Below are 27917 nucleotides of genomic sequence, written 5' to 3'. Positions count from 1 at the left end.
TTTGACCTTAGAGCATGAGCCATTGGTGTTCTGTTCAGGAAATTTTCTCCTATGCCTATGAGTTCTAAGGTTTTCCCTACTTTCTCATCTAATAGTTTCAGTTTACCTAGTTTAATGTGGAGATCTTTGATCCACTTGCACTTGAGCTTTGTACAAGGAGATAAGAAGGGTCTATTTTTATTCTTCTGCATGCTGAGTGCCAGTTGGACCAACACCATTTGTTGAATAGGCTGTTCTTTTCCCACTGAATGTTTACAGCTCCTTTGTCAAAAATCAGGTGACCATATATGTGAGGGTTTATTTCTGGATCTTCTATTCTATTCCATTGATCCACATGCCTATTTCTGTACCAGTACCATGCAGTTTTAACACAATTGCCTTGTAATATAGCTTGAGGTCAAGGATGGTGATTCCCGCAGATGTTTTCTTGCTGTTGAGGATGGATTTCGCTATTCTAGGTCTTTTGTTATTCCAGATGAAATTGCACATTGCTTTTTCCAACTCAATGAAGAATTGGGTTAGTATTTTGATGGGGATTGCATTGAATCTGTAGATTGCTTTTGGTAAGATGGCCACATGGTCATCTCACTAGATGCTGAGAAAGCATTAGACAGAATTCAACACCCCTTCATGTTAAAAGTCTTGGAAAGAACAGGAATCCAAGGCCCATACCTAAACATAATAAAAGCAATCTACAGCAAAACAACAGCCAACATCAAACTTAACGGTGGGAAACTTGAAGCAATCCCACTAAAATCAGGAACTTGACAGGGCTGCCCAATCTCCCCCTACCTATTCAACATAGTAGTGGAAGTCCTGGCTGGAGCAATTAGACAGCAAAAGGAAATCAAAGGGATACAAATTGGAAAGGAAGAAGTAAAAACATCACTATTTGCAGATGACATGATGGTGTACTTAAGTGACCCCACAAATTCCTCCAGAGAACTCCTACAGCTGATAAACAAGTTCAGCAAAGTGGCTGGATATAAAATTAACTCAAACAAATCAGTAGCCTTTTTCTACTCAAAGGACAAACATGTGGAGAAAGAAATTAGGGAAAAGGTACCCTTCACAATAGTCACAAAAACTATGAAATACCTTGGTGTGACTCTAACTAAGCAAGTGAAGGACCTGTTTGACAAGAACTTCAAACCTCTAAAGAAGGAAATTGAGGAAGATCTCAGAAAATGGAAAAATCTCCCATGCTCATGGATCGGAGGGATCAACATTTTAAGGATTCTGGTTTTTCAATACAGGGTTTCTGTGTAACAGCCCTGCCTATCTTGGAGCTTGCTTATATACCAGGATGGCCTCAAACTCACAGATATCCATTTGTCTTTGCCTCCTGAGTGCTGGGATTACAGGCATGTGCCACTAACTCTGGTTACAAAAACCAATCTTAAAGTTCATATGGAAACATTAAAAAAGTCAAATATACCAGTTCTATTTTTATATGTGATTTCAGATTATACTAGTTTTACAGACATACAGACCAATGGAATGGAATAGAGGAAAAAGAAATTAAAAAGTTACCCACAGGTGCAGCCATCTTATGGTGAAGAATACTGTTAAAGAAGATGAACTCTATAAGAAGTAATTCTGAAAAATCCAAATGGGAAAAATGAATCAACCAATCTCCCCCTCCCCCTCTTCCTCCTCTCCCTTTCTGTTTCCCACTCCCACTCTCCTCCTCTCCCTCCTGTCCTTCCTTCCCTATCTCCCTCTACAAGTCATTTCAAATGTGTTGAGGATCTTGATATAAAATGTAAAACTGGGGGCTGGGGAGATGGCTCAGTGGTTAAGAGCACTTGCTGTTCTTCCAGAGGACTGGGTTTTGAGTCTTAGCACCCATAGGTGGCTGAGAACCATATATTACTCCAGTCTCAGGGAATCTCTTGCTCTCTTTTTGGCCTTTGTAGCACTGCATGTACAGACATATGGGGGCAAAACACCCACACACATAAAATGAATGAATGGATGAATGAATGGCCTAAGAAATTTATTTTAAAATATGTAGAACATAAAATTGCTAGAAGAAGACAGATAAATGGTTTATAGATATGTCTATAAATAGAAACATAGGCAAGGACCCAATTAGGATGCCAAATAGTTCAAGAAGTAACTGCAAAAGAGCCAGTGAGATGACCCAGCCAGTACTTGCCACGAATCCCAAAACTCAAGTTCAACCTCCTTTTCTATAAGATAGAAGGAAAGGATCCACTTGACAAGCCTTGCACATTTAAGGCTCTCAGAAGTAAAGGAGCCCCAAAGCTGGTCCAAGAAAGCGGCATAAATAAAACCCCTCTTCCTTCTAAATGATGTGTGAAGAGCATCCAGGAACAGGAAATCCCAGGCTGGGAGTTCCTCCTCTGGAGAAAAGTTCCGCAGCCTGAACTCCCAGTCTGACAGAGGAATTCATATTACACTGGGGTTGATTCAAAGCAAGGTTGCCAACCTCCAGTGAAGAAATTGATTAACTGCTGGCGTGATGCTGACCCTGAGCTGGGCAGGTGCCTATGACAGTCAAGGCTCAGAAAACCAGGACATGGCTGAGGCAGTCCTTCCTGAAATTATCCTGACACCTTCATCTGTGATGCAGAGGCCAGGCCATGTCCTCTCCTCCCTGGATCTGAAGTCCTGAATCAGCCTCAGGTAATGGGTCCAAAGATGTCTTCATACACAGTTCAGACTGCAGAGAGGCCTTGGGAAACTTTCCCATAGTGCAGTAGAGATGGCCCCAGGACATCCATCTCTAAATCAGTCCCACTCCACCCCCCTCTCCATCACCTCTGTGCACAGCCACTCCAGATAGTTTAAAGGAGTCCTGCCCAGGTCTGGCAGACCTCAGCGGTGGTAAATAAACCTAGGCACAGTTCACAGAGGGTTGTGGGTTCAAGTGAGCATTGTATTAATTCAAACTTGTTATTTACTAGTCAGGTACTCTTTGTTTTTAAATAAAATGGAGATGATGACATTTACCCTCAAGAAACTGGTGAAATGGTAAAGTAACCCCATCTGTGGTCACAGGATCATGGCTGACACCATGTGCTCGATGATTGAAGCATGCACATCAGAGGATGAATTTCTATTAATGTGGGGGTTTGCCTAGTATTGATTAATGTCAGGAGAAAAAATTAATTTAAAAACTCCATTCATAAATGTTCCTCAGGGCCTCCTCAGGGCCTCTGCCAGAGTCATGCATCTGAGCATGCTTGCAGCTAACCATCAGACTGAGCAGGGGGAACCCAGTGAAGGTGCTGGGGGTGGGAGAATGAAGGAGCTGAAGGGGGTTGCAGCCTCATGGGAAGAACAACATTGTCAATCAACCAAATTCTCCACAGCTCCCATGAACTAGAACAGTAACCACTGAGCACTCATAGAGAGGCCCATGGCTCCAGTTGCATATGCAGTGGAGAATAGCAGCGTCTGGCATCAATGTGAGAAGAGGCCTTTGGTCCAGGGAGGGCACTTTTTCCCAATGTAGGGGAATGCTAAGGCAGTGGGGTGGAGAGGGTGCACCTTCGTGAAGACAAGTAGAGAGGGAAGGGGTGGGAACAGGGTGGGCAAAGGGGATAACATCTCAAATGTAAACACAGAGAGCATCTAATAAAAAATTTTAAAGAAGAAAATGTTCCTCACACAATATTGATCATGGAAGACAAACAAGAGTACAGAGTGTATTACTTTACGTGTGAGATATTTAAAATATACAAAGCCAGAGCATTACTCCCAGGAGCTATGACACACCCAGGATCTCAGGATCACAGGATCTCAGAATCACAGGATCACAGATACAGCTGGACTCTGAGGAGTTATGACACAAGCAGGATTGCAGGAGAGACAGGCTCCAGTCAGAGACAGGAAAGGCAGTTAGCACTAGAGATAACCAGATGTCAAGTGGTAAGCACAAGAATATAAGCAACAGAACCCAATGCTACTTGACAGCATAAGAACCTAGGTCTCCCACCACACCAAGCCCTGGATACCCTAACATACCTGAAAATCAAGATTCAGATCTAAAATCCTATTTCATGAATATGATAAAGGAATTTAAAAAGGACAAGAATAAATCACTTAAAGAAACACAGGAGAGCACAGGTAAACAAATAAAAGCCCTTAAATAGGAAACAAATCTCTTAAAGAAATACAGGAAAATACAATCAAATGGGTAAAGGAATTGAACAAAACTCTCCAGGATCTAAAAATCAATATAGAAACATTAAAGAAAACACAAAGGGAGACAACCCTGGAGATAGAAAACCTAGGAAAGAAATCAGGAGTTATAGATGCAAGCATCACCAACAGAGTACAAGAGATGGAAGAGAGAGTCTCGGGTGCAGAAGATACCATAGAAAACATTGACACAACTGTCAGAGAAAATACAAAATGCGAAAAACTCTTAACCCAAAACATCCAGGAAATCCAGGATACAAATAAAAGAACAAATCTAAGGAAAATGAATATAGAAAAGAGAGAAGATTTATAACTCGAAGAGCCAGTAAATATCTTCAAAAATCCTATCAGTAAATATGTTCAGCATCCTTAGTCATAAGGGAAATGCAAACCAGATACACTCAAACTAATAGAAGAGAATGTGGGGAAAAGCCTCAAATGCATGGGCACAGGGAAAAAAATTCTGAACAGAATACCAATGGCTTATGCTCTAAGATCAACAATCTACAAATGGGACCTCATAAAATTGCAAAGTTTCTGTAAGGCAAAGGACACTGTCAAGAGGACAAAATGGTAACGAACAGATTGGAAAATGATCTTTGCCAATCTTACATCTGATAGAGGGCTAATATCCGATATTTACAAAGAGCTAAAAAAGTTAGACTCCAGAGAACCAAATAACCCTATTAAAAATGAGGGACAAAGCTAAAAAGGAATTGTCAATTGAGGAATACCCAATGGCCAAGAAGCACCTAAAGAAATATTTAACATCCTTAGTCATCAGAGAAATGCAAATCAAAACAACTCTGAGATTCCACCTCACACCAGTCAGAATAGCTAAGATCAAAAACTCAGGTGACAACAGATGCTGTTAAGGATGTGGAGAGAAAGGAACACTCCTTAATTGTTCATAGGATTGCAAGCTGTTATAACCACTCTCGAAATCAGTCTAGTGGTTCCTCAGAAATTAGACATAGTGCTACATGAGGACCCAGCTATACCACTCCTAGCCATATACCCAAAAAATTCTCCAACATATAACAAGGACACATGTTCTACCATATTCATAGTAGCTTTATGTATAGTAGCCAGAAGCTGGGAAGAAAACAAATGTCCTTCAACAGAAAATGGACACAGAAAATGTGGTGCATTTACTACTCAGCTGTTAAAAATGATAAATTCAAGAAATTCTTAGGCAAATGGATGGAACTAGAAATTATCATCCTAAGTGAGGTAACCCAGTCACCAAAGAACACACATGTTATGCACTCACTGATAAGTGGACATGAGCTCTAAAGCTTGAATACCCAAGATATAATTCCCAGAACATATATAGCTCAAGAAAGAAGACAGAAATGTAGATGCTTCAGACTTTTTTAAAAGGGGAAACAAATACCCAGAGGAGGTAGAGGTTGGGAGGGACTTGGGAGGAAGGGAGGAGGGGGAACAGAAAGGGGGACAAGATTAGGTATGGGAGAAGATGGGGATGATTTGCAGAGGGTCAGGAATTTTATTAAAGGTATATAGCAATGGGGGATGGGAAACTGGTACCAGGAAAGCAAGAGGATCCAAGGACCCAACAGGTATGAGACTAGCTGAAATGCTCAACAAAGGGGAGAGAGAACCTATAAATACTATATCCAGAGGTTAGGCAAAGCCCCTGGTTGAGGGATAGGGCCACCCACCTATCTCCAAATTTTTACCCAGAATGGATCCTGTCTAAAGGAAATATGGGGACAAATTGTGGAGCAGAGACTGAAGGAAAGGCCATCCAGAGACTGCCCTACCTGAGGATTCATCCCATATATAGCCAACAAACCCAGACAATATTGCTGCTGCCAAGAACTGCTTGCTGACAGGAGCCTGATATCACTGTGTTTCCAGAGCTTGACCAATACAGATGAGGATGCTCACAGCCAATTACTGGACTGGGAACTGGGGTCCCATTAGAGGAGTTAGAGAAAGGACTGAAGGAGCTGAAGGGGTTTGCAACCCCATAGGATGAACAACAATGTTAATCAAGAAATCCCCCCAGAGCTCCCAGAGACTAAACCACCAACCAAAGAGTACACATGAAGTAACTCATGGCTCCAGCAACATAAACAATAGAGAATGGCCTTGTCTGGCATCAATAGGAGGAGAAGCCCTTGGTCCTGAGAAGGCTCAATGCCCCAGTGTAGGTAAATGCCAGGGCAGTGAGGTAGGAGTGGGTAAGTAGGTGGGAGAGCATTCTCATAGAAGCAGGGGAAGGGGGGAATGGGATAGGGGTTCCTGGAGGGGAAACGAGGAAAGGAGATAATATTTGACATGTTAATACATAAAATATCCAATACAAAATGAAAAATGATCAGTAGAGAGAACATTTAAAAAGTTTCCATTAAAATTCTATTTTCCCTAAAGCTCAAATTGATGAGTAACATCAACAATTGGAAGGTTAAAAAGCTTTCAGTTCTTGCTTCTCCCACGGAAATATATAAAGCAATAGCAACAACAAACTGCCTAAAATAAGTGTATGCATGTTCTAGAAACCCAGTCAAGAACAGGAGCAAATAGTCAAATGCACTGTCAAGAAAAATCCACATCCAGAATGGTAGGAAATTTCAATGTTTGATACATTTCCCACCCATGCACAGAGAAGGCATTATAGATTGCGATGGTCTAGCCCATAATAAGGATCCATGAAGCTTGGCTCTTTGTTCTTCCTTACTTAGGCCTGAGGGAATGAGCATTAGTGTCTTGCTCAGGAATGTTAGAGAAAATAAGATCAGCAGTTACTTGGAGTGAGAAATTATGGGGAAGATATGCAGTTGGCTTGTTAAGGCACTGAGAAGCTGAGGTTAGAGTATTTGGAACAAGTAGAAGTTCAACTGTCTCTGTCTCTCTCTATCTCTGTCCCTCCCTCCCTCCTTCCCTCTCTCTTCCCTCCCTTCCTCTCCCTCCCTTCCTCTCCCTCCTTTTCTTTCCCTCCCTCCCCCATCTCTCTCTCTCTCTCTCTCTCTCTCTCTCTCTCTCTCTCTCTCTCTGTCTCTCTCTCTCTCTTCCCCCTTCCTCCTGTGTGTGTTATGCTTGTGTGTGTGTGTTAGTATGTGGTATGCTTGTGTGTATGTGTGTGTGTATTTGTGATTCGTGTGTGAGAACTTAGGGAAGGGATAACTAACAACAAAAATGTTAGAAAAAGCCATATAGAAATCTGTCTTGTAATGCAAGTAAGTGTATGTGTGTGTGCACGTAGGTGTGCATGTGTTTGTATGTATGTATACATATTCATATAAAAGAGTTTAATTGGAGTTACCCTACACAGAGCATTAAACTCCCCCTGAAAACCTATGTTGCCAAATAAAAAGCTGGATGTGAAATACTTCCTCCTGAGTTGTTGTTCAGGGGTGTCCCCAAAGAAGGCAAACTATTGCTGTTGCTCTTGGTTGCTGTGATGGTTTATATATGCTTGGGCCAGGGAGTAGCACTACTAGAAGGTGTGGCCTTGTTTGAATAGGTGTGTCACAGTGGTCATGGGATATAATACCCTGGTCCTAGCTGCCTGGATGTCAGTACTCTGCTTAGCTGCCTTCAGATGAAGATGTAGAACTCTCAGCTCCTCCTGCACCATGCCTGCCTGGATGCTGCCATGTTCCCACCTTGATGATAATTTGGACTGAACCTCTGAGCCTGTAAGCCAGCCCCAATTACATGACCTTATAAGAGTTGCCTTGATTGATGGTGTCTGTTCACAGCAGTAAAACCCTGAGTAAGACTAGAACTAGATGGCAAGGCTATTGCTGAAGATAATACATTTTATAGTACGGGAAGGTGCTATTCAGGATTCTGTGGGAGAAAAGTCAGTAACAGTACCCAGCTGCAAACCCTTTGGACTATACTAATGACTAACTTGGCAAAACATGTCTATGATATACACAAGGTGCACAGATTCCATGCAGGCATAACACCATTCACATAAAATAAATTACATTAAAAAGAGAAAATAAAAACATAAATCACAGGATGGAAAAATAACATTTAGGACCTGGAGAGATGGATCTGAAGTTAAAAGCAGTCTACTCATGCAGAGGACTGAGGTTCAGTTTCCAATACCCAAATGATAGCTGACAATCATAACATCAAATTCAGGGGAATCTAGCTCCCCATTTCTGGCTTCTGTAGGCAGCAGACACTCAGTCACTGTACTTCCATATATGCAGGCAAAATATTCACACACATAAAAACATAAATCTTTTTTTTTTTAAAGAGATTCACCCATGAGTCTGTTCATAGTATAAATATTGTATGGGTAACCAACTCCATTCTTACTGTTCCGAACTCTGAATGTTTGAGACTATAAATCTTACTAAGAACCCATGGCTATGAAGACATGGACCCAGGGATGACCTACTACTATCATTTTGCTAAATGCATAGTATCAAGCTGGTCCTTCAACTCCTACCTATGTGATCATAGACAAGTACAGCTCTCTGACCTCACAGAGAAGCCCTTTCAGCAGTGAACAGTGCTTACAGCAGGAACTGTGTTAAAGTACAGAGAGACAGTTTCTGGGGAGGGCTCAGTCTTAAATGCCACACCCACATCACATTCCTTCCCTTCAAGGCTCAGGGAACATGGCAGAAAAGGGGCCTGGAGGTTGTAAGAGCCAGAGGTTGGGGAGTACTGGGGTGAAACAACTCCCAGCAGCTATGGTACCTACACAAGACCTGCAATAGAGCAAGCCACTCAGAATCCTAGCACGAAGGTAGAAGGATCATTAGCCCCAACCCAAGCTGAGGAGCTACAGACAGGAACGGCTGCTTGGGGAGACAGAGTCAACTTACTTTAAGGGTGTGCCCTCTGGTAGGTTGGCTGTGATCCTATGGATGGCCCCATACCCATAGATAAAAGGGCAGCACAAAGTAGACTGTGTAGGTTATAAAAACAAGTTTGGCCTGAATTAATGGAGTGGATAGAAGCAGTCTGTCTGAAAAAGGTTGGGAGAAATATGGGGTGAATATAATGAAAATACTTTGTACACATGAATGAAATGGATGAAATTCTCTAATAATTAATTTTAAAATGTCATATTTTTAAGTTACACACAGGCCTTAACACCCACGACCCAGACCCAGTCTGTCAAATGGAGAAGTGATTTCTTCTTCATACACCTACATTTATTTCATCAGAAATTTATAATTCATGCAAATGAGCAAGACAGCATAAACATCGACTTCAAAAAGGAAAGTTAATTGACAGCAAGAATTCCAAAAACACACACAGGGAATAGGTGTCAGTCTTACTAGACAAGAGTTTAAAACAATTCTCTTGCTCAACAATCAGTCCGGTTAAAAACTAACATAGGAGTCCAAGGAAAATATACAAATATGACCAATAAGTATGTGAGTGGATGTTCAATGTCAGTGGTATTTAGGGAAACAGAAAACCACAATTAGATGGGATTCGGTATTCATGAGGATGATGAGTGGTCATTGCAGAGGCTATGGAGAAAGTGGAGTCTTTTGTCCATGGATGGCAGAAAGGCAAGTTGGCACAGTTACTGTGAGAAGCAGCTCCTCAAACAACAATAACAACATAGAGTTACCATGTGACCCACTGTGGCACGTAGACTCCAAGATAGTCTTTAAAGACTCAAAAGGAAGTCACAAACATGCATAAGCATGTGTAGCAGATTCATTTACAGGGGGACATAACCTGTTGTGCACATGACTGGATCGACCACTGCATATGCATATAGTAGATATTATTTGGTTTCCAAAGGGAATTATTAACTACAATCTGAATCAACTTTGAGTATATAATTCTAAGTGAATTAACACCAACACTGGAAACATAGCTCCATGGTGGAGGGTTTGCCTCACATACACACTCAGTCTTCACTTGAATCTGCAGAAGACACAGAGAGGAAGAAAGAGATAAAGAAAACATGCCGAACCAGAAGTGTGTGCATCTGTTCAGTCCATTTAGGTGAGGTGACAGAAATAGACTAGACTGGGGACTGTGGTGCTTTGAATGAGTATATCCCCAGATTCGTATATTTGAACACTAGGTTCTCAGTAGCACTGCTTGCAGGCTACTTTTTGCCCTACAAAAAACAATGTGAGTGCTCTCTCTCTCTCTCTCTCTCTCTCTCTCTCTCTCTCTCTCTCTCTCTCTCTCTCCTCCTCACTGAGTTTCTTTCTTCCTACTGCCTGTGGATATGGATGTAGAACTCTCAGCTACTGCAACTTTACGTAACTGTAAGCAAGTCCCAACTAAAGGCTTTCTGTTATAAGGGTTGCTGTGGTCATGGGGTCCCTTTTACAGTGACAGGATAGTAGTTAAGACAAATGTTATCTGTAATACCCACAATATCAGAAAGAAACCGTAACATTTTCACAGGAGGAGTGCTGAGATGGCTCAGTGGGTAAAGGTGCTCACCACCAAACCTGATAACCTGAGTTTGAGGGCTGGAATCCACTGCTAGGAGGGAAGTGACTTCCAAATGTGTGCTGCAGGGCACACACACCTATGCACATACACAAACATGGAGATAAAGAAATAAATGTAAAAAAATTAATTAAAACTAAAGAAATACTCACAAGGAAATGAGAAGAAAACCAAAATTCATCATGACCTCTCCAAAAAAATTCTACCCACAAAGGAAAGCATTGATGGAAGGGAAAGGGGGCACACATCTTAAGATGATAGTAATAAAAAAGTCAAACAGGCAAAAGGCCTGCCAATGACAGGTCACTAGCTACTTCCGGAAGGCTGTAATCTAGCACGAACAGTGTGGGTGCATTCTCCCAAGGAGTAGACCACAACAGCAGAGGGCAATTAGTAACCGCAAAGGCTATGAATGCATGGCTGAGGACAGACAGCACATAGGAAACCCCAGCTGCGTTTTCTGAAATCTTCTCCAAAACGTCTATCCAAAGGAATAAGAAACTGTCATTAAACAGATGTATGTCAACAAATTAGAAGAAATAGATAAATTCCCAGGCACGTGTGACCTATCAGGGAGACTGAGTCACTGTCAAAACCTTCCCCAAGTAAAAACATCTTTGATCAGATGGCTTTGCAGAATTCTACAAAACATTTGAGGAATTACTAGTGACTTATCTCACACTCTTCAAAAGAAACTGGGGAGTGGGAGAGTGATTTGTTACTCTCTCTGTGGCTAGCATTGCCCTAAAACCAGAGTTGACATCACCGCAGTGTGAGTCTAACAAACCAAATTCAGCATCATATAAAAACAGTGATGCCCCTTCACTGAGTGTGGTCTAACCATGGAACAGATGGGTACTTCAACCTTTGAGAAGTCAGCCAAGATAATCCATAACATTAACAGACTAATCACTAAGAACCATCTGACTTTCCAGGTGTGGTGTGGCATGCCTGCCATCCCAGCACACGGGAGGCAGAAGCTTGCAGGTCCCTGGTGTGGTGAAATCATTGTTCTAGTCTGTCGTGGTGCCCTGTCTTGGAGGAGCACATGCTTATTTGTATATCTTAAGGAATGATCACACATGACCAGGAAATAGAAATTGTTTTAAATATCATTCTCATGTGTACTAAAAACACTCGGGTCATGGTAAACACTGACATACTAGAAATCTAATGTCTGAAATCAATTTCTTTCACACTACAAAGAAACCGGCTCTTTATGGCTAAGCAAAAGCAGCACTTTTGCTTGATGGCTGTCAGTTACCCCAGCACTCTAGGAGGAGAGGAAGGGAAGATAGAAAATCTGAACCTAACCCAGGCTAGAAAGCAAGGCCCTCTCAAACACTGGGGCTGCATTTTCTTAGTAATGATCCGAAAGCATGATCTTCAGTGCCAACTCTACCAAGCACCTATGGCACACCTGGCTTTGCAACAGAAGACAAAGAGGCCTGGGAATAAGGATGACAGAGCTTCAGTTCTACAGGCTTTCTTCAGGAGCATCCACAGCTATAGAGAGCTCCAGAGCAGAGCCGCATTCGGGTGACTTGAGACGGTTCCTGATGGCCACTGTTCACCTTCCCAGGTTGAGCCATAGGGCGTTTCAAAGGCTGCGTTTTTCATCTCCCATGTAGGTTATGTTACTGCATTTGCTCTGCTGAAAGGCTTAGCAAAAAAAAAAAAAAAAAAAAAAATCTCTGATCATTATTATTTATAGAGAATTTACGGTGAGCCAAACATATAGGTGGGGTTTTTGAATATTTAAATTTCTCAATCTTCTTTAACTGCAAGTAAGGAGAATTATTATTATTATTAGTTAGTACCATTATTATCTCAAATTTATAGCTGAGAAAACTAGACTGTAGACTTTAAATAACTTTCTGAAGCTCAAAGCACTAATAACAAATGACTTCAAAGGCTGGTCGGCATTAAGGGAGTTTCTTTTCTTTTTAAAGAGAGAAGCCTCTGGCTGACCCATCAGAGCCCAGAAGGTCAGTTTCTGTTCAGCCAGTTTTTCTTGCTTGCTTGGTTGGACTGAACCGCAGCATCTCTCACACACTGAGTACAAGCTCTACCACTGAGCTACATCCCCAACCATCAGCTGTCCAGTACCTACAGTGTGCTCTGGGTGGCCACGGACATATTTATCTCACCTAGAGCCATCAGCATCATCCTGTCAGTCATGTCTAGGCTACATATATGAACTAGATATTTACCACCCACTATTCATTTCTCTTTCCCCTGGCAAAAGGGGTTTTGTGTCAGTGACAGAATCTTAGTAAGAAAGGAAGAAGGCCTCAAACAGAATTCATGAGGGTGTGGTCTTTTCTTTAGTGGTGGAGTCACTAATACATCAACCTTGCTTACTAAAATAACCCCTCACCCATGGTCAGGAAGGTAATTTTTATTAAAATCAGTGTTGCACATTGTCTTAGTCATAGTTTCTATTCCTGCACAAAACATCATGACCAAGAAGCAAGTTGGGGAGGAAAGGGTTTATTCAGCTTACATTTCCACATTGCTGTTCATCACCTAAGGAAATCAGGACTGGAATCCAAGCAGGTCAGGAAGCAGGAGCTGATGCAGAGGCCATGCAGGGATGTTACTTACTGGCTTGCTTCCCCTGGCTTGCTCAACCTGTTTTCTTATAGAACCCAGGTCTACCAGCCCAGGGATGGCACCACCCACAATGGGCTGGGCCAGGGATGGCTCCACCCACAATGGGCTGGGCCCTCCCCCCTTGATCACTAGTTGAGAAAATGCCTTACAGCTGGATCTCATGGAGGTATTTTCTCAACTGAGGCTCCTTTCTCTGTGATAACCCCAGCTTGTGTCAAGTTGACACAAATCCAGCCAGCACACACATGCAAAAGGAAGATGTGAAAGTAGGCGATGGCTTGGTAAGAAGGAGCATTTCCAGTGGGAGAGAGGGATGAGAGAGGGGAAATGCTTATATAAATAAAAACTGTCAAACATTTAAAAAGTGTTCTTAAGTGAATGTAGCATGCAGGCTAGTATGCATCACACACATCTCTAAGGCTCTAATTGTGTGTCTCTGACTCTGAGAAGATTCAGTGGAAAACATTGCACCACGATGCTACAGATGACGGAAGTGTTTGGCCCCCAAGTGCAGAGCGGCAGCTGATGTCACTGGGGCTTCTCACCCGTAGCTCAGTACACGAGAGCGACGAATCGCCTGCTTTCACAGGAACTACTCATAACTAGAATTCAGGAAGGGGGAAAACCCCAGGGCTACCCAGAATGAAAGGGAGGAGACAAACTGCTCGTAGAATTCAGCTTCAGATTGTTCAGAGAAAAGAGGGCCGTTCAATTTTTCTGAGTCACTAAGTTAGCCGAATGGAACAGAAAGAAATGACGAAAGAGAACACGGTTGATCCTAGAAATGGGTTCATCGATAGGAGGGTGAAGGGAGAGCCCTGGGCCAGGAAGCAGAAAACAGTAGAACCACATTTTGTCTACAATAGTCTTTCCGTTACTCCGGTACTACCAGCATTCTCGGGGGTCTGGAGGCAGAATGGTTCCTTCTGCCTTTGAGTTTTGAGAGATTCAATGTAGATTTAGAGTCACCCCTCCTGTCCAGTGTACCCAGACCTATGTCTGAAAGCCATAGGAAGACACACAGGACAGGACAGGGCTATTCCCACCTCTCTGTCTCACACATGATGGCAGGAGTACCAATTATGGTGCCAAGATAAGGGCAGGGGTTCCTTTCCAACGATGAAACTTTTAATTTCGTGGCTCCCCCTGGGGAAAGGTGCCATTTCTCGTTTTCTTCTTCCTCTGTTCCCTTTCATGCTCGATTCACTGTTTGAAAACGTTTCTGCATCTACTGTGGCTAAGTTGTTGGGTAAATCATCTCTTTAGATCAGCAGCTTTTCAACCTATGGGTCTCAGCCCTTTTGGGAGTTACATAACAGATCTCCTGCAGATCAGATATTTACATTATGATTCATAACAGTAGAAAGATTATGGCTATGAAGTAGTGGTGAAGTCATTTTATGATTGGGAATCATCACAGCACGAGGAGCTGTGTTAAAGGGTCATAGCATTGGGAAGGTTGGGAACACCTAAAGTTTAGCTGTTGTTTAGTGCTTGAGACCAGAAGAGAATACTTTGTATACCCTGCTATAGGAAACAAGAGCTTCCCGAAAGGATGCCAGCAACTTGGCAGACAGGCAGACCTGGTTGAAACTGTCTCTTCTAAGCTATCACTCGAACAACCCTTTCTTGGTCCTAATTTTCTGCCAGAGGGGGAAAAACAGTAATAAAGACATGCTTCTGTGTTTTAATTAGCAAAATAGACTAACATGGCAAACTAGGATAAAGTTCTCATTTTAGATAAGTATTTCTTTTCCAATGGCAAGCAACGTCATTATCTTGACCTGTATCTCACCCCCCAACCACCACCACAGAACAACCAAAACCAAACCAAAATTCTAGTCTAGTCAAAAGCAGCTCACAGTCTGAAATTTCTGAGTTCTCATTTTAATAATTTTTCCATACTAGGAAAATAATTTGTAATGAGGGAAAGAGGAAGAGGTAGATGGAAACTCACATTGATCTGAACACCGCTTGACTGGACTCCCAGCCTCCTGGAACATTTCAGCTTTGTCAAGTGGAGACTGTTTTATAGCACAGTCCAGCCTCAAGCTCACTGTTGGACTGGATTGACCTTGAACCAGTGATGATCCTCTTGCCTTGGCCTCTAAGTTCAGAAATAACAGACATGAACCACCATGTCCAATTTTCTGTCGTATTCAGCAGTGGCCTGAGGGCTATCACGTTTCCTCCTCTTTGCATATCACCTATATAAGCCCAACAGAGAAAGGCACAGAGATTTTCAATGCATTTGTGGGGGGACATTTGTGCTCCTCTTCAGGGAAGGCATGCTCTTCCTGACTTTACCTATAAGGTAGAGGCTTACAGATCTCTTGAGTTCTCCTGTCTGTTGAGCTGGGGCATGAGCTCATGGGAATGGGACCTGCCTGGTTTGATATCCCCAGACCCCACTCCTAGTCTAGGCACAATTTAGTAGTTTGGCTAGTGGTACAAAATGAAAACTATGCATGGCCTGAGAATGTCCATGCTTGTCCTCCAAATACTTTCTGGACAAGCACCTGTGTCTCTGAGGCTCAATGACATCATGCCTAGGTGCTCAGACAGGGCTGTGTCCTCTAACCACCCTGTGCTGTTTTCTGGCAGGTGTTAGGCACTTTTTGAAGGGGGATGGGCCACAATATTCAAATCAAATCAGAGCACAGCACAAATGGGAATGACTGAGTTTATGTTAACGATTTAAAACGTTTATTTCTCTTAACTTAGAGAAATGTCAAATACCAAATAGAAAATGCAACTTTAATTTCTCAAAACTTATTTTTAATGATGGTTCTAAATGGTTTAACCTCCCCTTTAGCCCACCACCCATCAGAGGTAGTGGAAAAGAAAGGATACAGGGAAAGTTGACCTGTTTAGAAATGGTTATTTGGGAGCATCTCCCATCTGTGTTGTCAGGAAATCAACAGTTCAGTTCACAGGATTCAGCAGTTGTAGCTCAATCCACTTGCAAACACTTCACAGACACACCCGCAGTTGTTTGGTCAGGTTGGATAGCAAACAGGAATCAGCAGCAGGAATACTATTTAGCAGAGACAGGCAGGACTCAGCCTCGGCACAAGTCAGCAGGAGGGACTAGGGCCAACAGGAACACCAGGAAAAGTTATTTGTCAGTGAAGTGAAGATCAGCAAAGACTCGAGACCAACAACCACTGCACAGCCAGCTCTATAAGCAGGGTTATCCCAGCCTCCCTCACTGTCTGTCCTCCAAACATCACATCCCGTAACCTCCTTGAGTCTTCCCTCAGCACGTGTCTATCATAGCTGACATCACTGTCAATCAGCCAATCTGCAGAAGTGGCAAGAAGCCAGAACATAGCACCAGAAATTTTTTTGGTGCATTACTCTCTGGAGTCCCAACAATTGGAATTCATCTACTACAATGTAAGGTGAAGCAATACATGTGTGTCCTCATGAAAGTATCCTTCATCATGTTTCCTTTCACATGCTTGCTTGAGCAGCATATCCTTTTGCCTGTGTCCACTTCTATGAACTGTTCCTTTATGTATTTGCCCCAGCAAAAGCACCATCCAACACAACTGACTTTCCAAAGAACCCTTAAGTTTCTGCTTCAAGAAAAGATACTGTGCAATATCGAGAGGGATATATTTGATTCTGTACTCTTGTGTGAATTCCTTCTCTGTTTAAGATGTATGCATGGGATCAAAATCACCCAATAGTTCTGTCTTCTGCCATGAAGGTTTATTGTAAAAAGTCTAGAGAAGTATTGATGATTTTGTAACTTCCACTGGGAGTGAAGTCCTCATGTTTGTATAGATCTTGGTCTCCTGGCAGTATCTGCTCCATTTTTACCTGCCCAGTTTTCTCCTCTAAGCCCCATCAGTGAAACTGTGGGTTGTCCTCAGGTCCTCTATTCCTCAGAGGCTTATTCATGGAGCAGTTTTGCTTCTTCGAGGTAGCTGGGTCTAATCTAGACTAGAGGGAGATGTTGCTGGTCTGGTTTACTCCCTTTCTGTAGTACCTGCTAATGGTTGTGTTTGTGGGTGGGTGAGGGGTGCCATTATGCATTTAGTAGGGCGTCAGTGCAGGGTAGACTGGCAGGCAGACTACCATTCTCTGGGATTCATACAGAACAAAGTACTTTAACTCTCTTTTAGGTTTATAGGGTGGAGTGGAATTTGAGAACCCCAAGGTCTCTAGGGTTCCTGCCCAAATCCCACTTCTGTGGGAGGAAGAGGAGAGCGGAAGATACTACAGTTCTGTCTCATCTTCTGAGAGGCAGGAGGAGCTGACTTGACACATGAGCAAAAACTGGTCAGCATAGCTGCCTTGGGTCTGGTGTGCTGAGAACAGGGGCATGTTCTGAAAAGGGCTCGGGCAAATATAGACTGCACTAGGTAGTGTTAGAGTGAGGGCAGGCTTCTTGCTTCCTGGAGAACCAGAGCTCCTCCTGTGGTCCTTGCTAACCATCCCCTTCTCCCACGAAAGAAACCAGGCTCCCTTCCAGCACACTGCCTCTTAGAGATTTGCATAGGACATGCATGCTTGTACACATGCACACTTCTTCCATACACTGGTAGGTACATGCGTACCTCACACTCGACACACACCCCACAGCTCCTGACAGTAGCTTCTCCCCACACTCCAACTGGGCCAGTTCCTACCACAGTTCTATCTGCCAGTGGTTTGTCTGTTGTGTGTATCAGGGATACCCTCCAGCCTAACTGTAGGCTCTGAATTACTCATTCTCTGGGGAACCAGAGACAGGTGGAGGAGGGACTAGTCCTGAGAAATGTTTTAAAACACATTGTCTCTTGACTGACCTCAGCCTTCCCTCAGCAAGCATCACTGGCAGCCCCTCCTTCCGAAGTTCAGGCCAATAATACGCATGCTCCTCCAGACGCCCATTCTTGGTTCCTGCTGTCCTCTGTTTTTAATGACGGGTTTCACCTTTCCTCTCCACTTCTGCCCCATGTCATATAAATTGGTAAAGTGAGGTGCTGTGGACTGGTGGGGAACTGGTGTACGTGTGGCTTTATTGCCAGTGAGTTTCTTTCACTTTAAAGTTCTGTGGATTGTGACTTCTTATCTAATAAAGTGTCAGAGTTCATTTTGGAATAAAAAAAAAAAGAACTTTGTGAGCCAATGATTTTCAGTCCAGAGGTTCCCGTAATCAATCCTGGTTTGACTTACAAGTCTACACCCATTTACAGTGGTACCATGACTTCAGGAAAAAAAAATCAAAACAAAACAAAAATAGGATTAGTACTTTTAACATTCTTAGACATGCAATATGTGACTCAATATTCTCTCTAGGGGTTAGGCAGTTCAGTCCACCCGATTATGACAGAAAATAACTAATATTCTGAAGTATACTATATTACTAAGACAGGGTAGGTGTGTTGAATGTACTTTCTTATAATATCTAGTCTATAATGAGTTTATGAGAGCAAAACCCCAGACACTAGCTGGATTAGTTTGGACAAAGAACAAACAGAGAAGCCTGAAGCTATATTTTTCCAGCAAATATTTCCTTAATTGAGACTCACTATTGGGTCTGCCTTCCTAAATCACAATCACAAACCCAAAGGATCAAAATATAATAGACCATTAATTTCTACAGGCACCCCAGAGATTCCCGGGAGCTGAAGTGTAACATCTTGATCTCAAGGAAAAAAATGCATATGGTGTTAGCATCCCAATAATTGGGAAGGGACTTAGGTGCTTTTGGTAATGATGCCTGATGTGTCTCAAGGTGGCAATGCCATTTTCAAATATGAATCTAAGCACTCTTGTTAGATAGGGCTAGGCAATGTATTTTTTATCTGTCTTTCCCTTTGCTCTTGAGAGGTTAATTTCCTCTACCAGAAATATATTACAAGTTGAATTGGAGTTAGAGAGAGAGAGAGAGAGAGAGAGAGAGAGAGAGAGAGAGAGAGAGAGAGAGAGAGAGAGAGAGAGAATCTTAGAATGACTTCCTAAGAGCTGCAAGAAAAGCAAACATGACCTGGATTGAAATAAGCACTTCTGGAAATGGGAACCTAACAGTCTTTCTAGTTTTGCCCTGAGCCCTTAGTGATCTGTGAGGAAATCCTAACCTGAACCCTGATCCTGAAGAGCACTGTTACCACTTTTCCTCATAGGTTTCTCTCCAGTCCTGACTCAGCACTGACCCTGCCCATGCATATAACAACATGCATGACTCAGTGAATTATTAACTAAGGGCAACCCTGTCACCAGCCATGGTATTAAATACAGTGTCCTGGCCATGGCTGCTCTGCTCCTTGGGCCTCTGTCTCACCTCCCACTAACCTGGTTGCCTTTCACTTTGAATTGAAGCTCTCATTAAAGGAATTGTAGAGGGTTCTTTCTCCATTAAAAACAGAAACTTCTGATCCTATGCTCTCTGGCTGGTTGTTTCTATGTATCTTTCCAGACATCACACAAGATCACATGAGGCACATTTGTCCACAAACACACATTAAAATGTGGGTGGAAGGTTCTTTGTCAATTCAAATGGCACTAGACACAAAGGGTAAATTGAATTGTTCAACAGTAAAATAATAGTTCATGATTTTTTAACTGACATTTTCTGCATTGAAAATATGTATCTGAAATTTTCTTTTATTCTTAAGGACTTTCACCTTCCAGAAACACAGCTAATAATTTACCTTATTGAAAGACATAACCAATAATTTTTTTTCAATGGTGTTCTGATTGACAATATGTTCTTAGAGAAACAAAGCCAACAGGATTGAACTATTCATCATCACACTTGTTCACAGTTACTTAAGTGCTTTCGCTACTTTTATGATAGCCAACTTTCTCCCAAAACTGTCTACAGTATTACTATAAAAGAAAACTCAAAAAAATGTTGCTTCTGATACAAAATAAATAATTCATCATAGATTGTTGCAGGCTATTTGGTCACATTGTGAACCTTGAAATTGTGTTTTTTTTTTTTTTTTTTTTTTTTTTACTGGGGGGGGGTGTTTTTAGTTGTGGTGTGGCTCAGCCTTACCTTTAATCCAAGAGCTTTCTGCTTGAATATTGTAAACAGGATTAAATAAAGTCAATCATAGGTCAAGAGGCAGAGCAAGCTACCAGTTGAGGGGAGATGAACATAGAATTATTAAGAAAAAAAACAGAGGGAGTAAGAGAGAGACAGGAAGATGGATAAAGGTACACAGGAAGTAGAAGGGAGGGACATTCAGATTGAAGGAGGTTTTTGTTTTGTTTTGTTTTTTGAGAAAGAGCCATTTCTTCTGGTACTGAGGAGGGGCTCTGGAACTGGGTTTGCTGAAGAGGAAGGTCAGCTGGGCGCTTTCTCTGCCTCTCTGAACTAGCAGGCTCTCACCCAAGTCTTCATTAATAAAATCAAGGGATTGAGATTTTGTTAGAAAACAATAGATCTGTTTCACATATCACTTCTCTTTTCAGGGCTGGTTTTGTTGTTGTTGTTGTTGTTGTTGTTGTTTGTTTTTTTTGTTTTTTTGTTTTTGTTTGTTTTTGTTTGTTTTTTTTTTGCTGTTGTTGTTCTTGTTTTGCTTTGTTTGTCTTTTGTTGGTTTTGTTTTGTTGGTTGGTTGGTTGGTTTTTACACCGCTAGAAAACTCCATGATGGTTTGCATTAAGGCAGAAGATGGAATGATCGTATGAGAAGAAGTCCCTGTGCATATGGTCTTATTTGAAGGGTCACAGAAAACCTTTATCTTTTTTTTTTTTTTTTTAAAGCTTAACAAAAAGCTAGTGCACAAAGTAATCAGTCTCACTTCAATACATTCAGACCTTAGTTCTGATTTTTCACTCACTGCTATTCCGTACCTCCATGCCTTCATGGTGGTCTCCTTGTTCCCCTAAGTAGTATCCCCTCCACTTCCACATCACACAAATCCCACTACCTTATCTTTCTTTCATATACCCTCCCATAAGACCCCTTCATAGCCTCACTCCTGGACACACAGAGAAGAAACATTCAACATTTGTCCGAGTTTGGCTTATGCCAGTTAACATAATGATCCCAGTTCCGTTTTCATGAAAATGTCATGATTTCATTTCTCTTTCTGACTGAATCATCGTTGTGTACTTGTACCACATTTTCTTTACCCATTCATCTTTTTATGGACATAAGTCTCATTCCATTTCTTAGCTACCATGAATTTTGTCTCACTAAACACAGGTATCTCTGCACTGAGTTAGAATCCTTGTGTTATACACCCCTGAGTGGTACAGCTGATCGTAAGGCAGTGGTATTTTTAGTTTTTGAAAGGAGATTGAGATTGGCAATAGAGAAAGACAAAATCACATATAACAGCAGTCCCATCAGAATTTCACCCGACTTTTTATGAAAATTTTGGATGAAGTACCTTGGTTTATATTTTATAAGTCCTGGAAGACCACATATGTCATCCTAACTACTATACAAAATAGAACTATGTCATAATTAAAGGAGAAAGCAAAATCATTCCCAATTTAAACAGATTTAAGGGATTTATGTCCAAAAAAGCCAGATTCACAGAGAGTATTAAAAGAATATTTAGGTCTAGAGAAAAGATTAAGCATAACCAAGAGGACACAGAAATTTATAATCCCAGAACAAAGGAGGTCTAAGAAACACTAACATCACAACAAAAACAAAATAGCAGGAATAAACACTACTCAATAATAACTATCAATATTAATAGTCTCAGATCCCCCAATAACAAGATACAGGCTAACAGACTGGTTTGAAAAACAGGATTCATCCATTTGCTGCTTCTAAGATGCACATCTCCTCATAAATAATAGACATCGCCTTAAAGTAAGAGAATGGACAAAAGTGCTCCAAGATATGGTGGTTTGAATGAAAATGACGCCCATTTTTGCTTGTTTAGTGTCTTAGTTATGGTTTCCATTGCTGTGAAGAGATACCATGACCAAGGCAACTCTTACAAAGAACAACATTTAATTGGAGATGGCTTATATGTTCAGAGGTTCAGTCCATTATCATCAAGGAGAGAGCATGGCAGCTTCTAGGCAGGCATGGTGCAGGAGAATCTGAGAGCCTTACATCTTGATCCAAGGCAGACAGGAGAAAATTGATATCTGTGGGCACCTAGAAGGAAGCTCTCTTTTACAATGGGTAGAGCCAGAGTATAGAAATAGACCTGCAAAGCCCACCCCAACAGTGACACACTTCCTCCAACAAGGCCACACCTCCTAACAGTACCACTCCCTATGCTCCAAGCATATTCAAATCACCATACTAAGTCTCCAGTTGATGAATTGTTTGGAAAGGACTAATAGGTATGGCCTGGTTAGAGGAGGTGTGTTAACAAGAGTATGCTTTTAGATTTGAAAAGCCCACACCAAGCCAGTGTCATTCTCTCTACCCACTGTCTATGGATCAGAATGTAAAGCTCTCAGCTATTTCTCCACCATGCCTGCCTGCCTGCTTTCTGCCATGAGAATCAAGGACTAATGCTCCAAAGCTGTAAGCAAGTCCCCAGTTAAATGCTCTCTTGTATAAGAGTTGTTTTGGTCATGGTATTTGATCACAACATTACTAATAATAAGATACAAGGAAATGAAAAAACGAACAAACAAGTAATAGGGGTAGCTATTCTAATATCTGACAGACTAGACCAAAACAAAACTAGTTCAAAAGAGGTAGAAAAGGACACTCCATATTCATTGAAGAGAAAATATACTGAGCAGATATTACAACTATTATTTACATAGTAACAGAGGGGGCCACCTGTCTTCACAAAATAAACATTACTAAATCGAAAGCCATAGACTGAACCATGGTTGTGCATACCTTTAATCCCTACACTTGGCAGGTAGAAGCAGGTGGATCTCTGTGAGTTCAAAGTCAGACTAGTTGACATAGTGAGTTCTAGACCAGCTAGGAATACACAATTTGACACTGTCTCAAAATAAACAAATATGGAATCATAGATTTTCCCCCTAACACAGTGAGTGTGTAACTTCAGTACTCGATTCATACCAACAAACAAGTCATCCCTACAAAAACTAGCCAAGGAATTGTTAGCACTAACTAACATCATAAATCAAATGGACCTAATAAATATCTTAAAAGCAACAACACAAGGATGTTTGCTCTCTCAGTTCCTGTTCAAAATAGTATTTGAAGTCTTAACTAGAGCAATAAGATAGGCAAAGGAAATAAAGATAATGTGAAAAGGAAAAGAAGTCAAATTATCTGGATTTGCAGATGTATATTTCCATACATAAAAGTCGCTAATGACTCCACCAGAAAATTCCTACGGCTGATATATTCAGCAAAGTCCTAGGATTAACACACAAAAAATTAGTAACCTTTTTCTCAGTAAACTATTGAAAAAAATATGAAAATAATCCAAAATCATAACTGCCTATAAAAATAGATAATAAATAAATCAGAATTAATATGTTAATAAATTGTACCAAAAATGTTAAGACATTGATGGAACAAACTGAGCTAGATCCCAGCAGATGGAAAGACTGCAAATGCTCATGCGTTGATAATATTAAGAACTGTAAACAGTCATCTCACCTAAAACAGATTTAACACAATCTCTACAATATTGCAATTCTTCAAAGAAGATTTTTTTAAATTGATTTCATTTAGAAATACAAACTACCCAGAATATCCCAAACTATCCAAACTATAAAAGAACTACTAGAGGTATCATCAAGCCTGATTTTAAGTAATGCTACAGAGCTATAGTAATAAAATCAGCACACTATTGGCTAATCCACAGACTCACTGATCAGTAAATAGAACAGATACAGGACCACACACCTGTGAGCACTTGAGGTTTTTCTTTTTTTCAAAGAAGCCAAAATACAGCTAGAGAAAAGACAGAATCTTCAACAGATAGTGTGTCAAACTGGAAAAGTAGAAGAACGAAAATAGATTCTTATCTATCCCACTGCTCAGACTCAACTCCAAATGGATCAAGGACCTTAACTAAAGGCCAGATACCCCAAATCTGACGGAAGATGAAGTAAGACTAGTCTTGACCTCATTGTCACAGGAAAGAACTTTCTGAAGAGGACATTGATATCACAGACACTGAGACCAACAATTAATAACTAGGACTTGATGAAGTGAAAAAGCTTCTGTTCAGCAAAGAATTCCATCATTTGAGTAAAGAGGCTGCTCTCAGAATAGAGAGAAGAACTATTCCAGCTATAGATATAACAGATGGATACATCTATAATATATAAACAACAAAAACAAACAAACAAAACTCAAAAAAATGGGGCTAAACAGAGATTTCTCAAAAATAAAATAAAATAAAATAAAAATAACTGAGAAACGTTTTTAACTGTTCAGCATCTTTAGATCTAAGGGAAATGCAAATTAAAACCACTTTAAGATTATATCTTACCCCAGTCAGAATGGCCAAGATAACATTTAAAAAAATGACAGAAGAAGATGCTTGTGAGGTTTCAAGAAAGAGGATCCATTAACTTATTCACTGCTGGTGGGAGTGCACATTGGTACAACCACTAGGGAAAGCTGTGGGGTGTGTCAAAGGCATGGAAAAATAGACCTGCCACATGATTTAGCTATAGCATCATTGGGCATATACCCAAATGACTCTACAGCCTACTACAGGGCTATCTCCTCATCCATGTTCATTGTTGCTGTATTCATAATAGCCAGAAAATGGAAACAACCTAGATTTCCATCAGTTCGTAGATCCATAATACAAAATGGTAAGTTTATACAATGGAATATAACACACAGCCAGTTGGAAAAAGTAAAATGATAAAATGCATAGGTAAATGGGTAAAGCTTAAAAAATTTAGACACATAAAAATATTGCATGTTTTCTCCCATTTCTGGATGTTAGCTTTGAATCTTCAGATATGTGTATTTCATTCAGAATGCCCATGGAAGTCAGAAATTTAGTGTTTAATTTGGGAGAAATAAAGTGCAGTGGGGAATGAAAGAGTGCAGTGGAGGGAGGATGTCAGGTGAGGGATAACACTAAAAGCTTTTTGACAAAGTCAAATGGAATTCTACTGCAATAGAAGCTCCCTAATTCTGGGGTGAGTGTGCTTGAAATTCTGATCAAAATTGCATTAACATTGTAAGATGGTTTTTGGCAAGACAGTGATTTTCATAATATTAATCCTGTCGATTCTTCAGCATTCTTCAGATTCTTCCCATATTCTAGTGTCTTCTTCAATGTCTTAAAGGGATTTTTATTGTAGAGGATTATTTACCTATTTGATTTGATTTATTCTCATATATTTTTAAAAGCTATTATGGGTAGTTTTTTTTTTTTTTTTTTTTTTTTTTTTTTTTTTTTTTTTTTTAGTTCTCTCTCAGCGATTTTATTGACTGGCATTTTATCTAGTTTGCTGAAAGGACTTATCTAACTCTGATCAGAACCAAGAGTTTTCTGGTGGGATCTTTACGGTCTTTTAACCACAGGATTATGTTGCATGCAAACCTCCTTTCCTGTTTGTGTCCCTTTTGTTCATTTCTAGATAAAAGTTCAGGTACAATATTTAGTAACAGTGGCGAGAGGGTGGGCACCCTTTTCTTGTTCCTTATCTTGAAGGAAATTATTTCAGTTACTCCGTTTTATATTATGTTGTGTATACTCTTCTTTCTATGTAGCCTTTATTATGTTGAGATATGCTTTACATTGAAACAATCCCATATCCCTAAAAGAAACTGTGTCACACTATATAATCTTCTTGAGCTGTTTTTGAACATGACTTGTAAGATTTTTGTTAAGAATCTTGCATGTATGACCAATGTCTTAGTTAGGGTTTTACTGCTGTGAAAAGATACCATGACCAAGCAGCTCTTATAAAGACAACATTTCATTAGAACTGACTTACAGGTTCAGAGGTTCAGTCCATTATCATTAAGGCAGGAACATTGCAGCATCCAGGCAGGCATGGTGCAGGAGGAGCTGAGAGCTCTACAACTTCATCTGAAAGCCATTGACTTCCAGACAGCTGGGATGAGAGTCTTAAAGCCCATGTTCACAGTGACACATCTATTCCAACAAGGCCACACCTCCAAATAGTGCCACTCTCTGGGCCAAGCATATTCAAACCATGACATTATACTCCCTGGTCCCTATAGGCTTGTTCAAACGGGAGTCTATGGGGGCCATGTCTAGCCATAGCATAATTTTTAAAAGTACATTTAAGAGACAGAGAGATGGCTCAGCAGTTAAGAGCATTCACTATACTTCCAAAGTTTCTGATTTCAAATCCCAGCAACCCCATTAGATCACAAACATCTGTAATGGGATCTAATGCCTTAATCTGATGTGTCTTAAGATAGCTACAGTGTACACATATAAAGAGATAAGTGAATCTTTAAAAATGAGGTGTTTAAAAGTACATTTAGTCCAACTTCCAAAACCCCATAGTCTATAGCAGTATCAACAATGTTAAAAGTTCAAAGTTCAACATCTCTTCTGAGATTCAACCAATCGCTTAACTGTATCCCCAAAGCTAGACAGCTTTTCATACTCCAAACACTGCATCTCCATGTGTGGTGTCAAGTGGTCTTCAGATCTCTAACTCCTTTTTCATCTTTGTTGACTGCAACAAACTTCTTTCTCCTGGGCTGGTTCCACTCTCTGTTAGCAGCTTTCCTCAGCAGATAGCCCACAGCTCTGGCATCTCAAACATCTTGGGGTCTTAAAGACAACTTCAATGTTACAGCTTCTTGTTCCAATGTCTGGGACCCACAAATGGTCTTCTGGGCTTCTCTGAAGAGCTGTTATCACTTCTCCATATCTGCCCTCTGTAGCACTCTAAGCTCAGGTTGACTCCACTCCACTGCCGCTGCTGTTCTTGGTGATCATCCCATGGTACTGGCATCTCCAAAATACTGGAGTCTTCTGCTGCAACTAGGCTTCAGCAATAGCCTCTCATAGGCTCTCTTCATGGTGCCAAACCTCAACTTTGTATTATTCCTTCAGTCCTGGGCCATCAACTGCAACTCAGGCTGCACCTTCACCAATGGCTTTCCATGGCCTCTCACATGCCAAGCTTCAGCTGCCCTCCATGACCTTCAAAACCAGTACCACCTGGGTGATTCTTACACATTTCCAAGTACAGCTGCAGCATGGGATACAACCTTGGTTATCTCTGGAACACAGTTTCTTTGTACTCTCAGAAAGCACTTCCCAGAAGATTTCACTTCAGTGATGTTAGTCTCTTCTTAATCACAACCAATTTCTTAGCTCCAGCTAACCAGCATTAATTGTCCCAGTTGTCCTTTCTATTCAGGACTCTAAAGCCAGAGCCACATGGCCAAAGGTGCTGAGTTCTGCTGCTTGTTGGGTCTGTAACATGGCTCTCTTGTTTTATTACATTATTATTAGCTTTCTGTTTCCCAATCCTTCACTACCTAAACTTGGCTGTTCTGGAACTTGTTCTGTAGACTGACTCTGAACACAGAGATCTGCATGCCCATCTTCTCAGCAATGGGATTAAAGGTCTGGTCCACCAAGCATAGATTTAAGCTTATCTTCACCTAGAATTTGCTCTACTCTAGGCCATTCTTGAACTCCGAGATCTACCTGTCTTTATTTCCTGGGATTAAAGGCTTGTACTACCATGCCTGGGCCTAAACATAACTGACTAGGATCTTGCCCATAAGGTCACTATTCCCTTAATTCAATTTAATATCCTTGATCACAGGATTCAACTTCATTTCACTGCCTGGTGTCCCTTTAATACTCAAACCACATATGT

Source organism: Micromys minutus, assembly GCF_963924665.1.
Source record: "Micromys minutus genome assembly, chromosome: 4".
In the NCBI taxonomy this organism is placed as follows: Eukaryota; Metazoa; Chordata; class Mammalia; order Rodentia; family Muridae; genus Micromys; species Micromys minutus.
The sequence above is the reverse complement of the archived record's forward strand: the minus strand, read 5'-3'. Positions refer to the sequence as shown.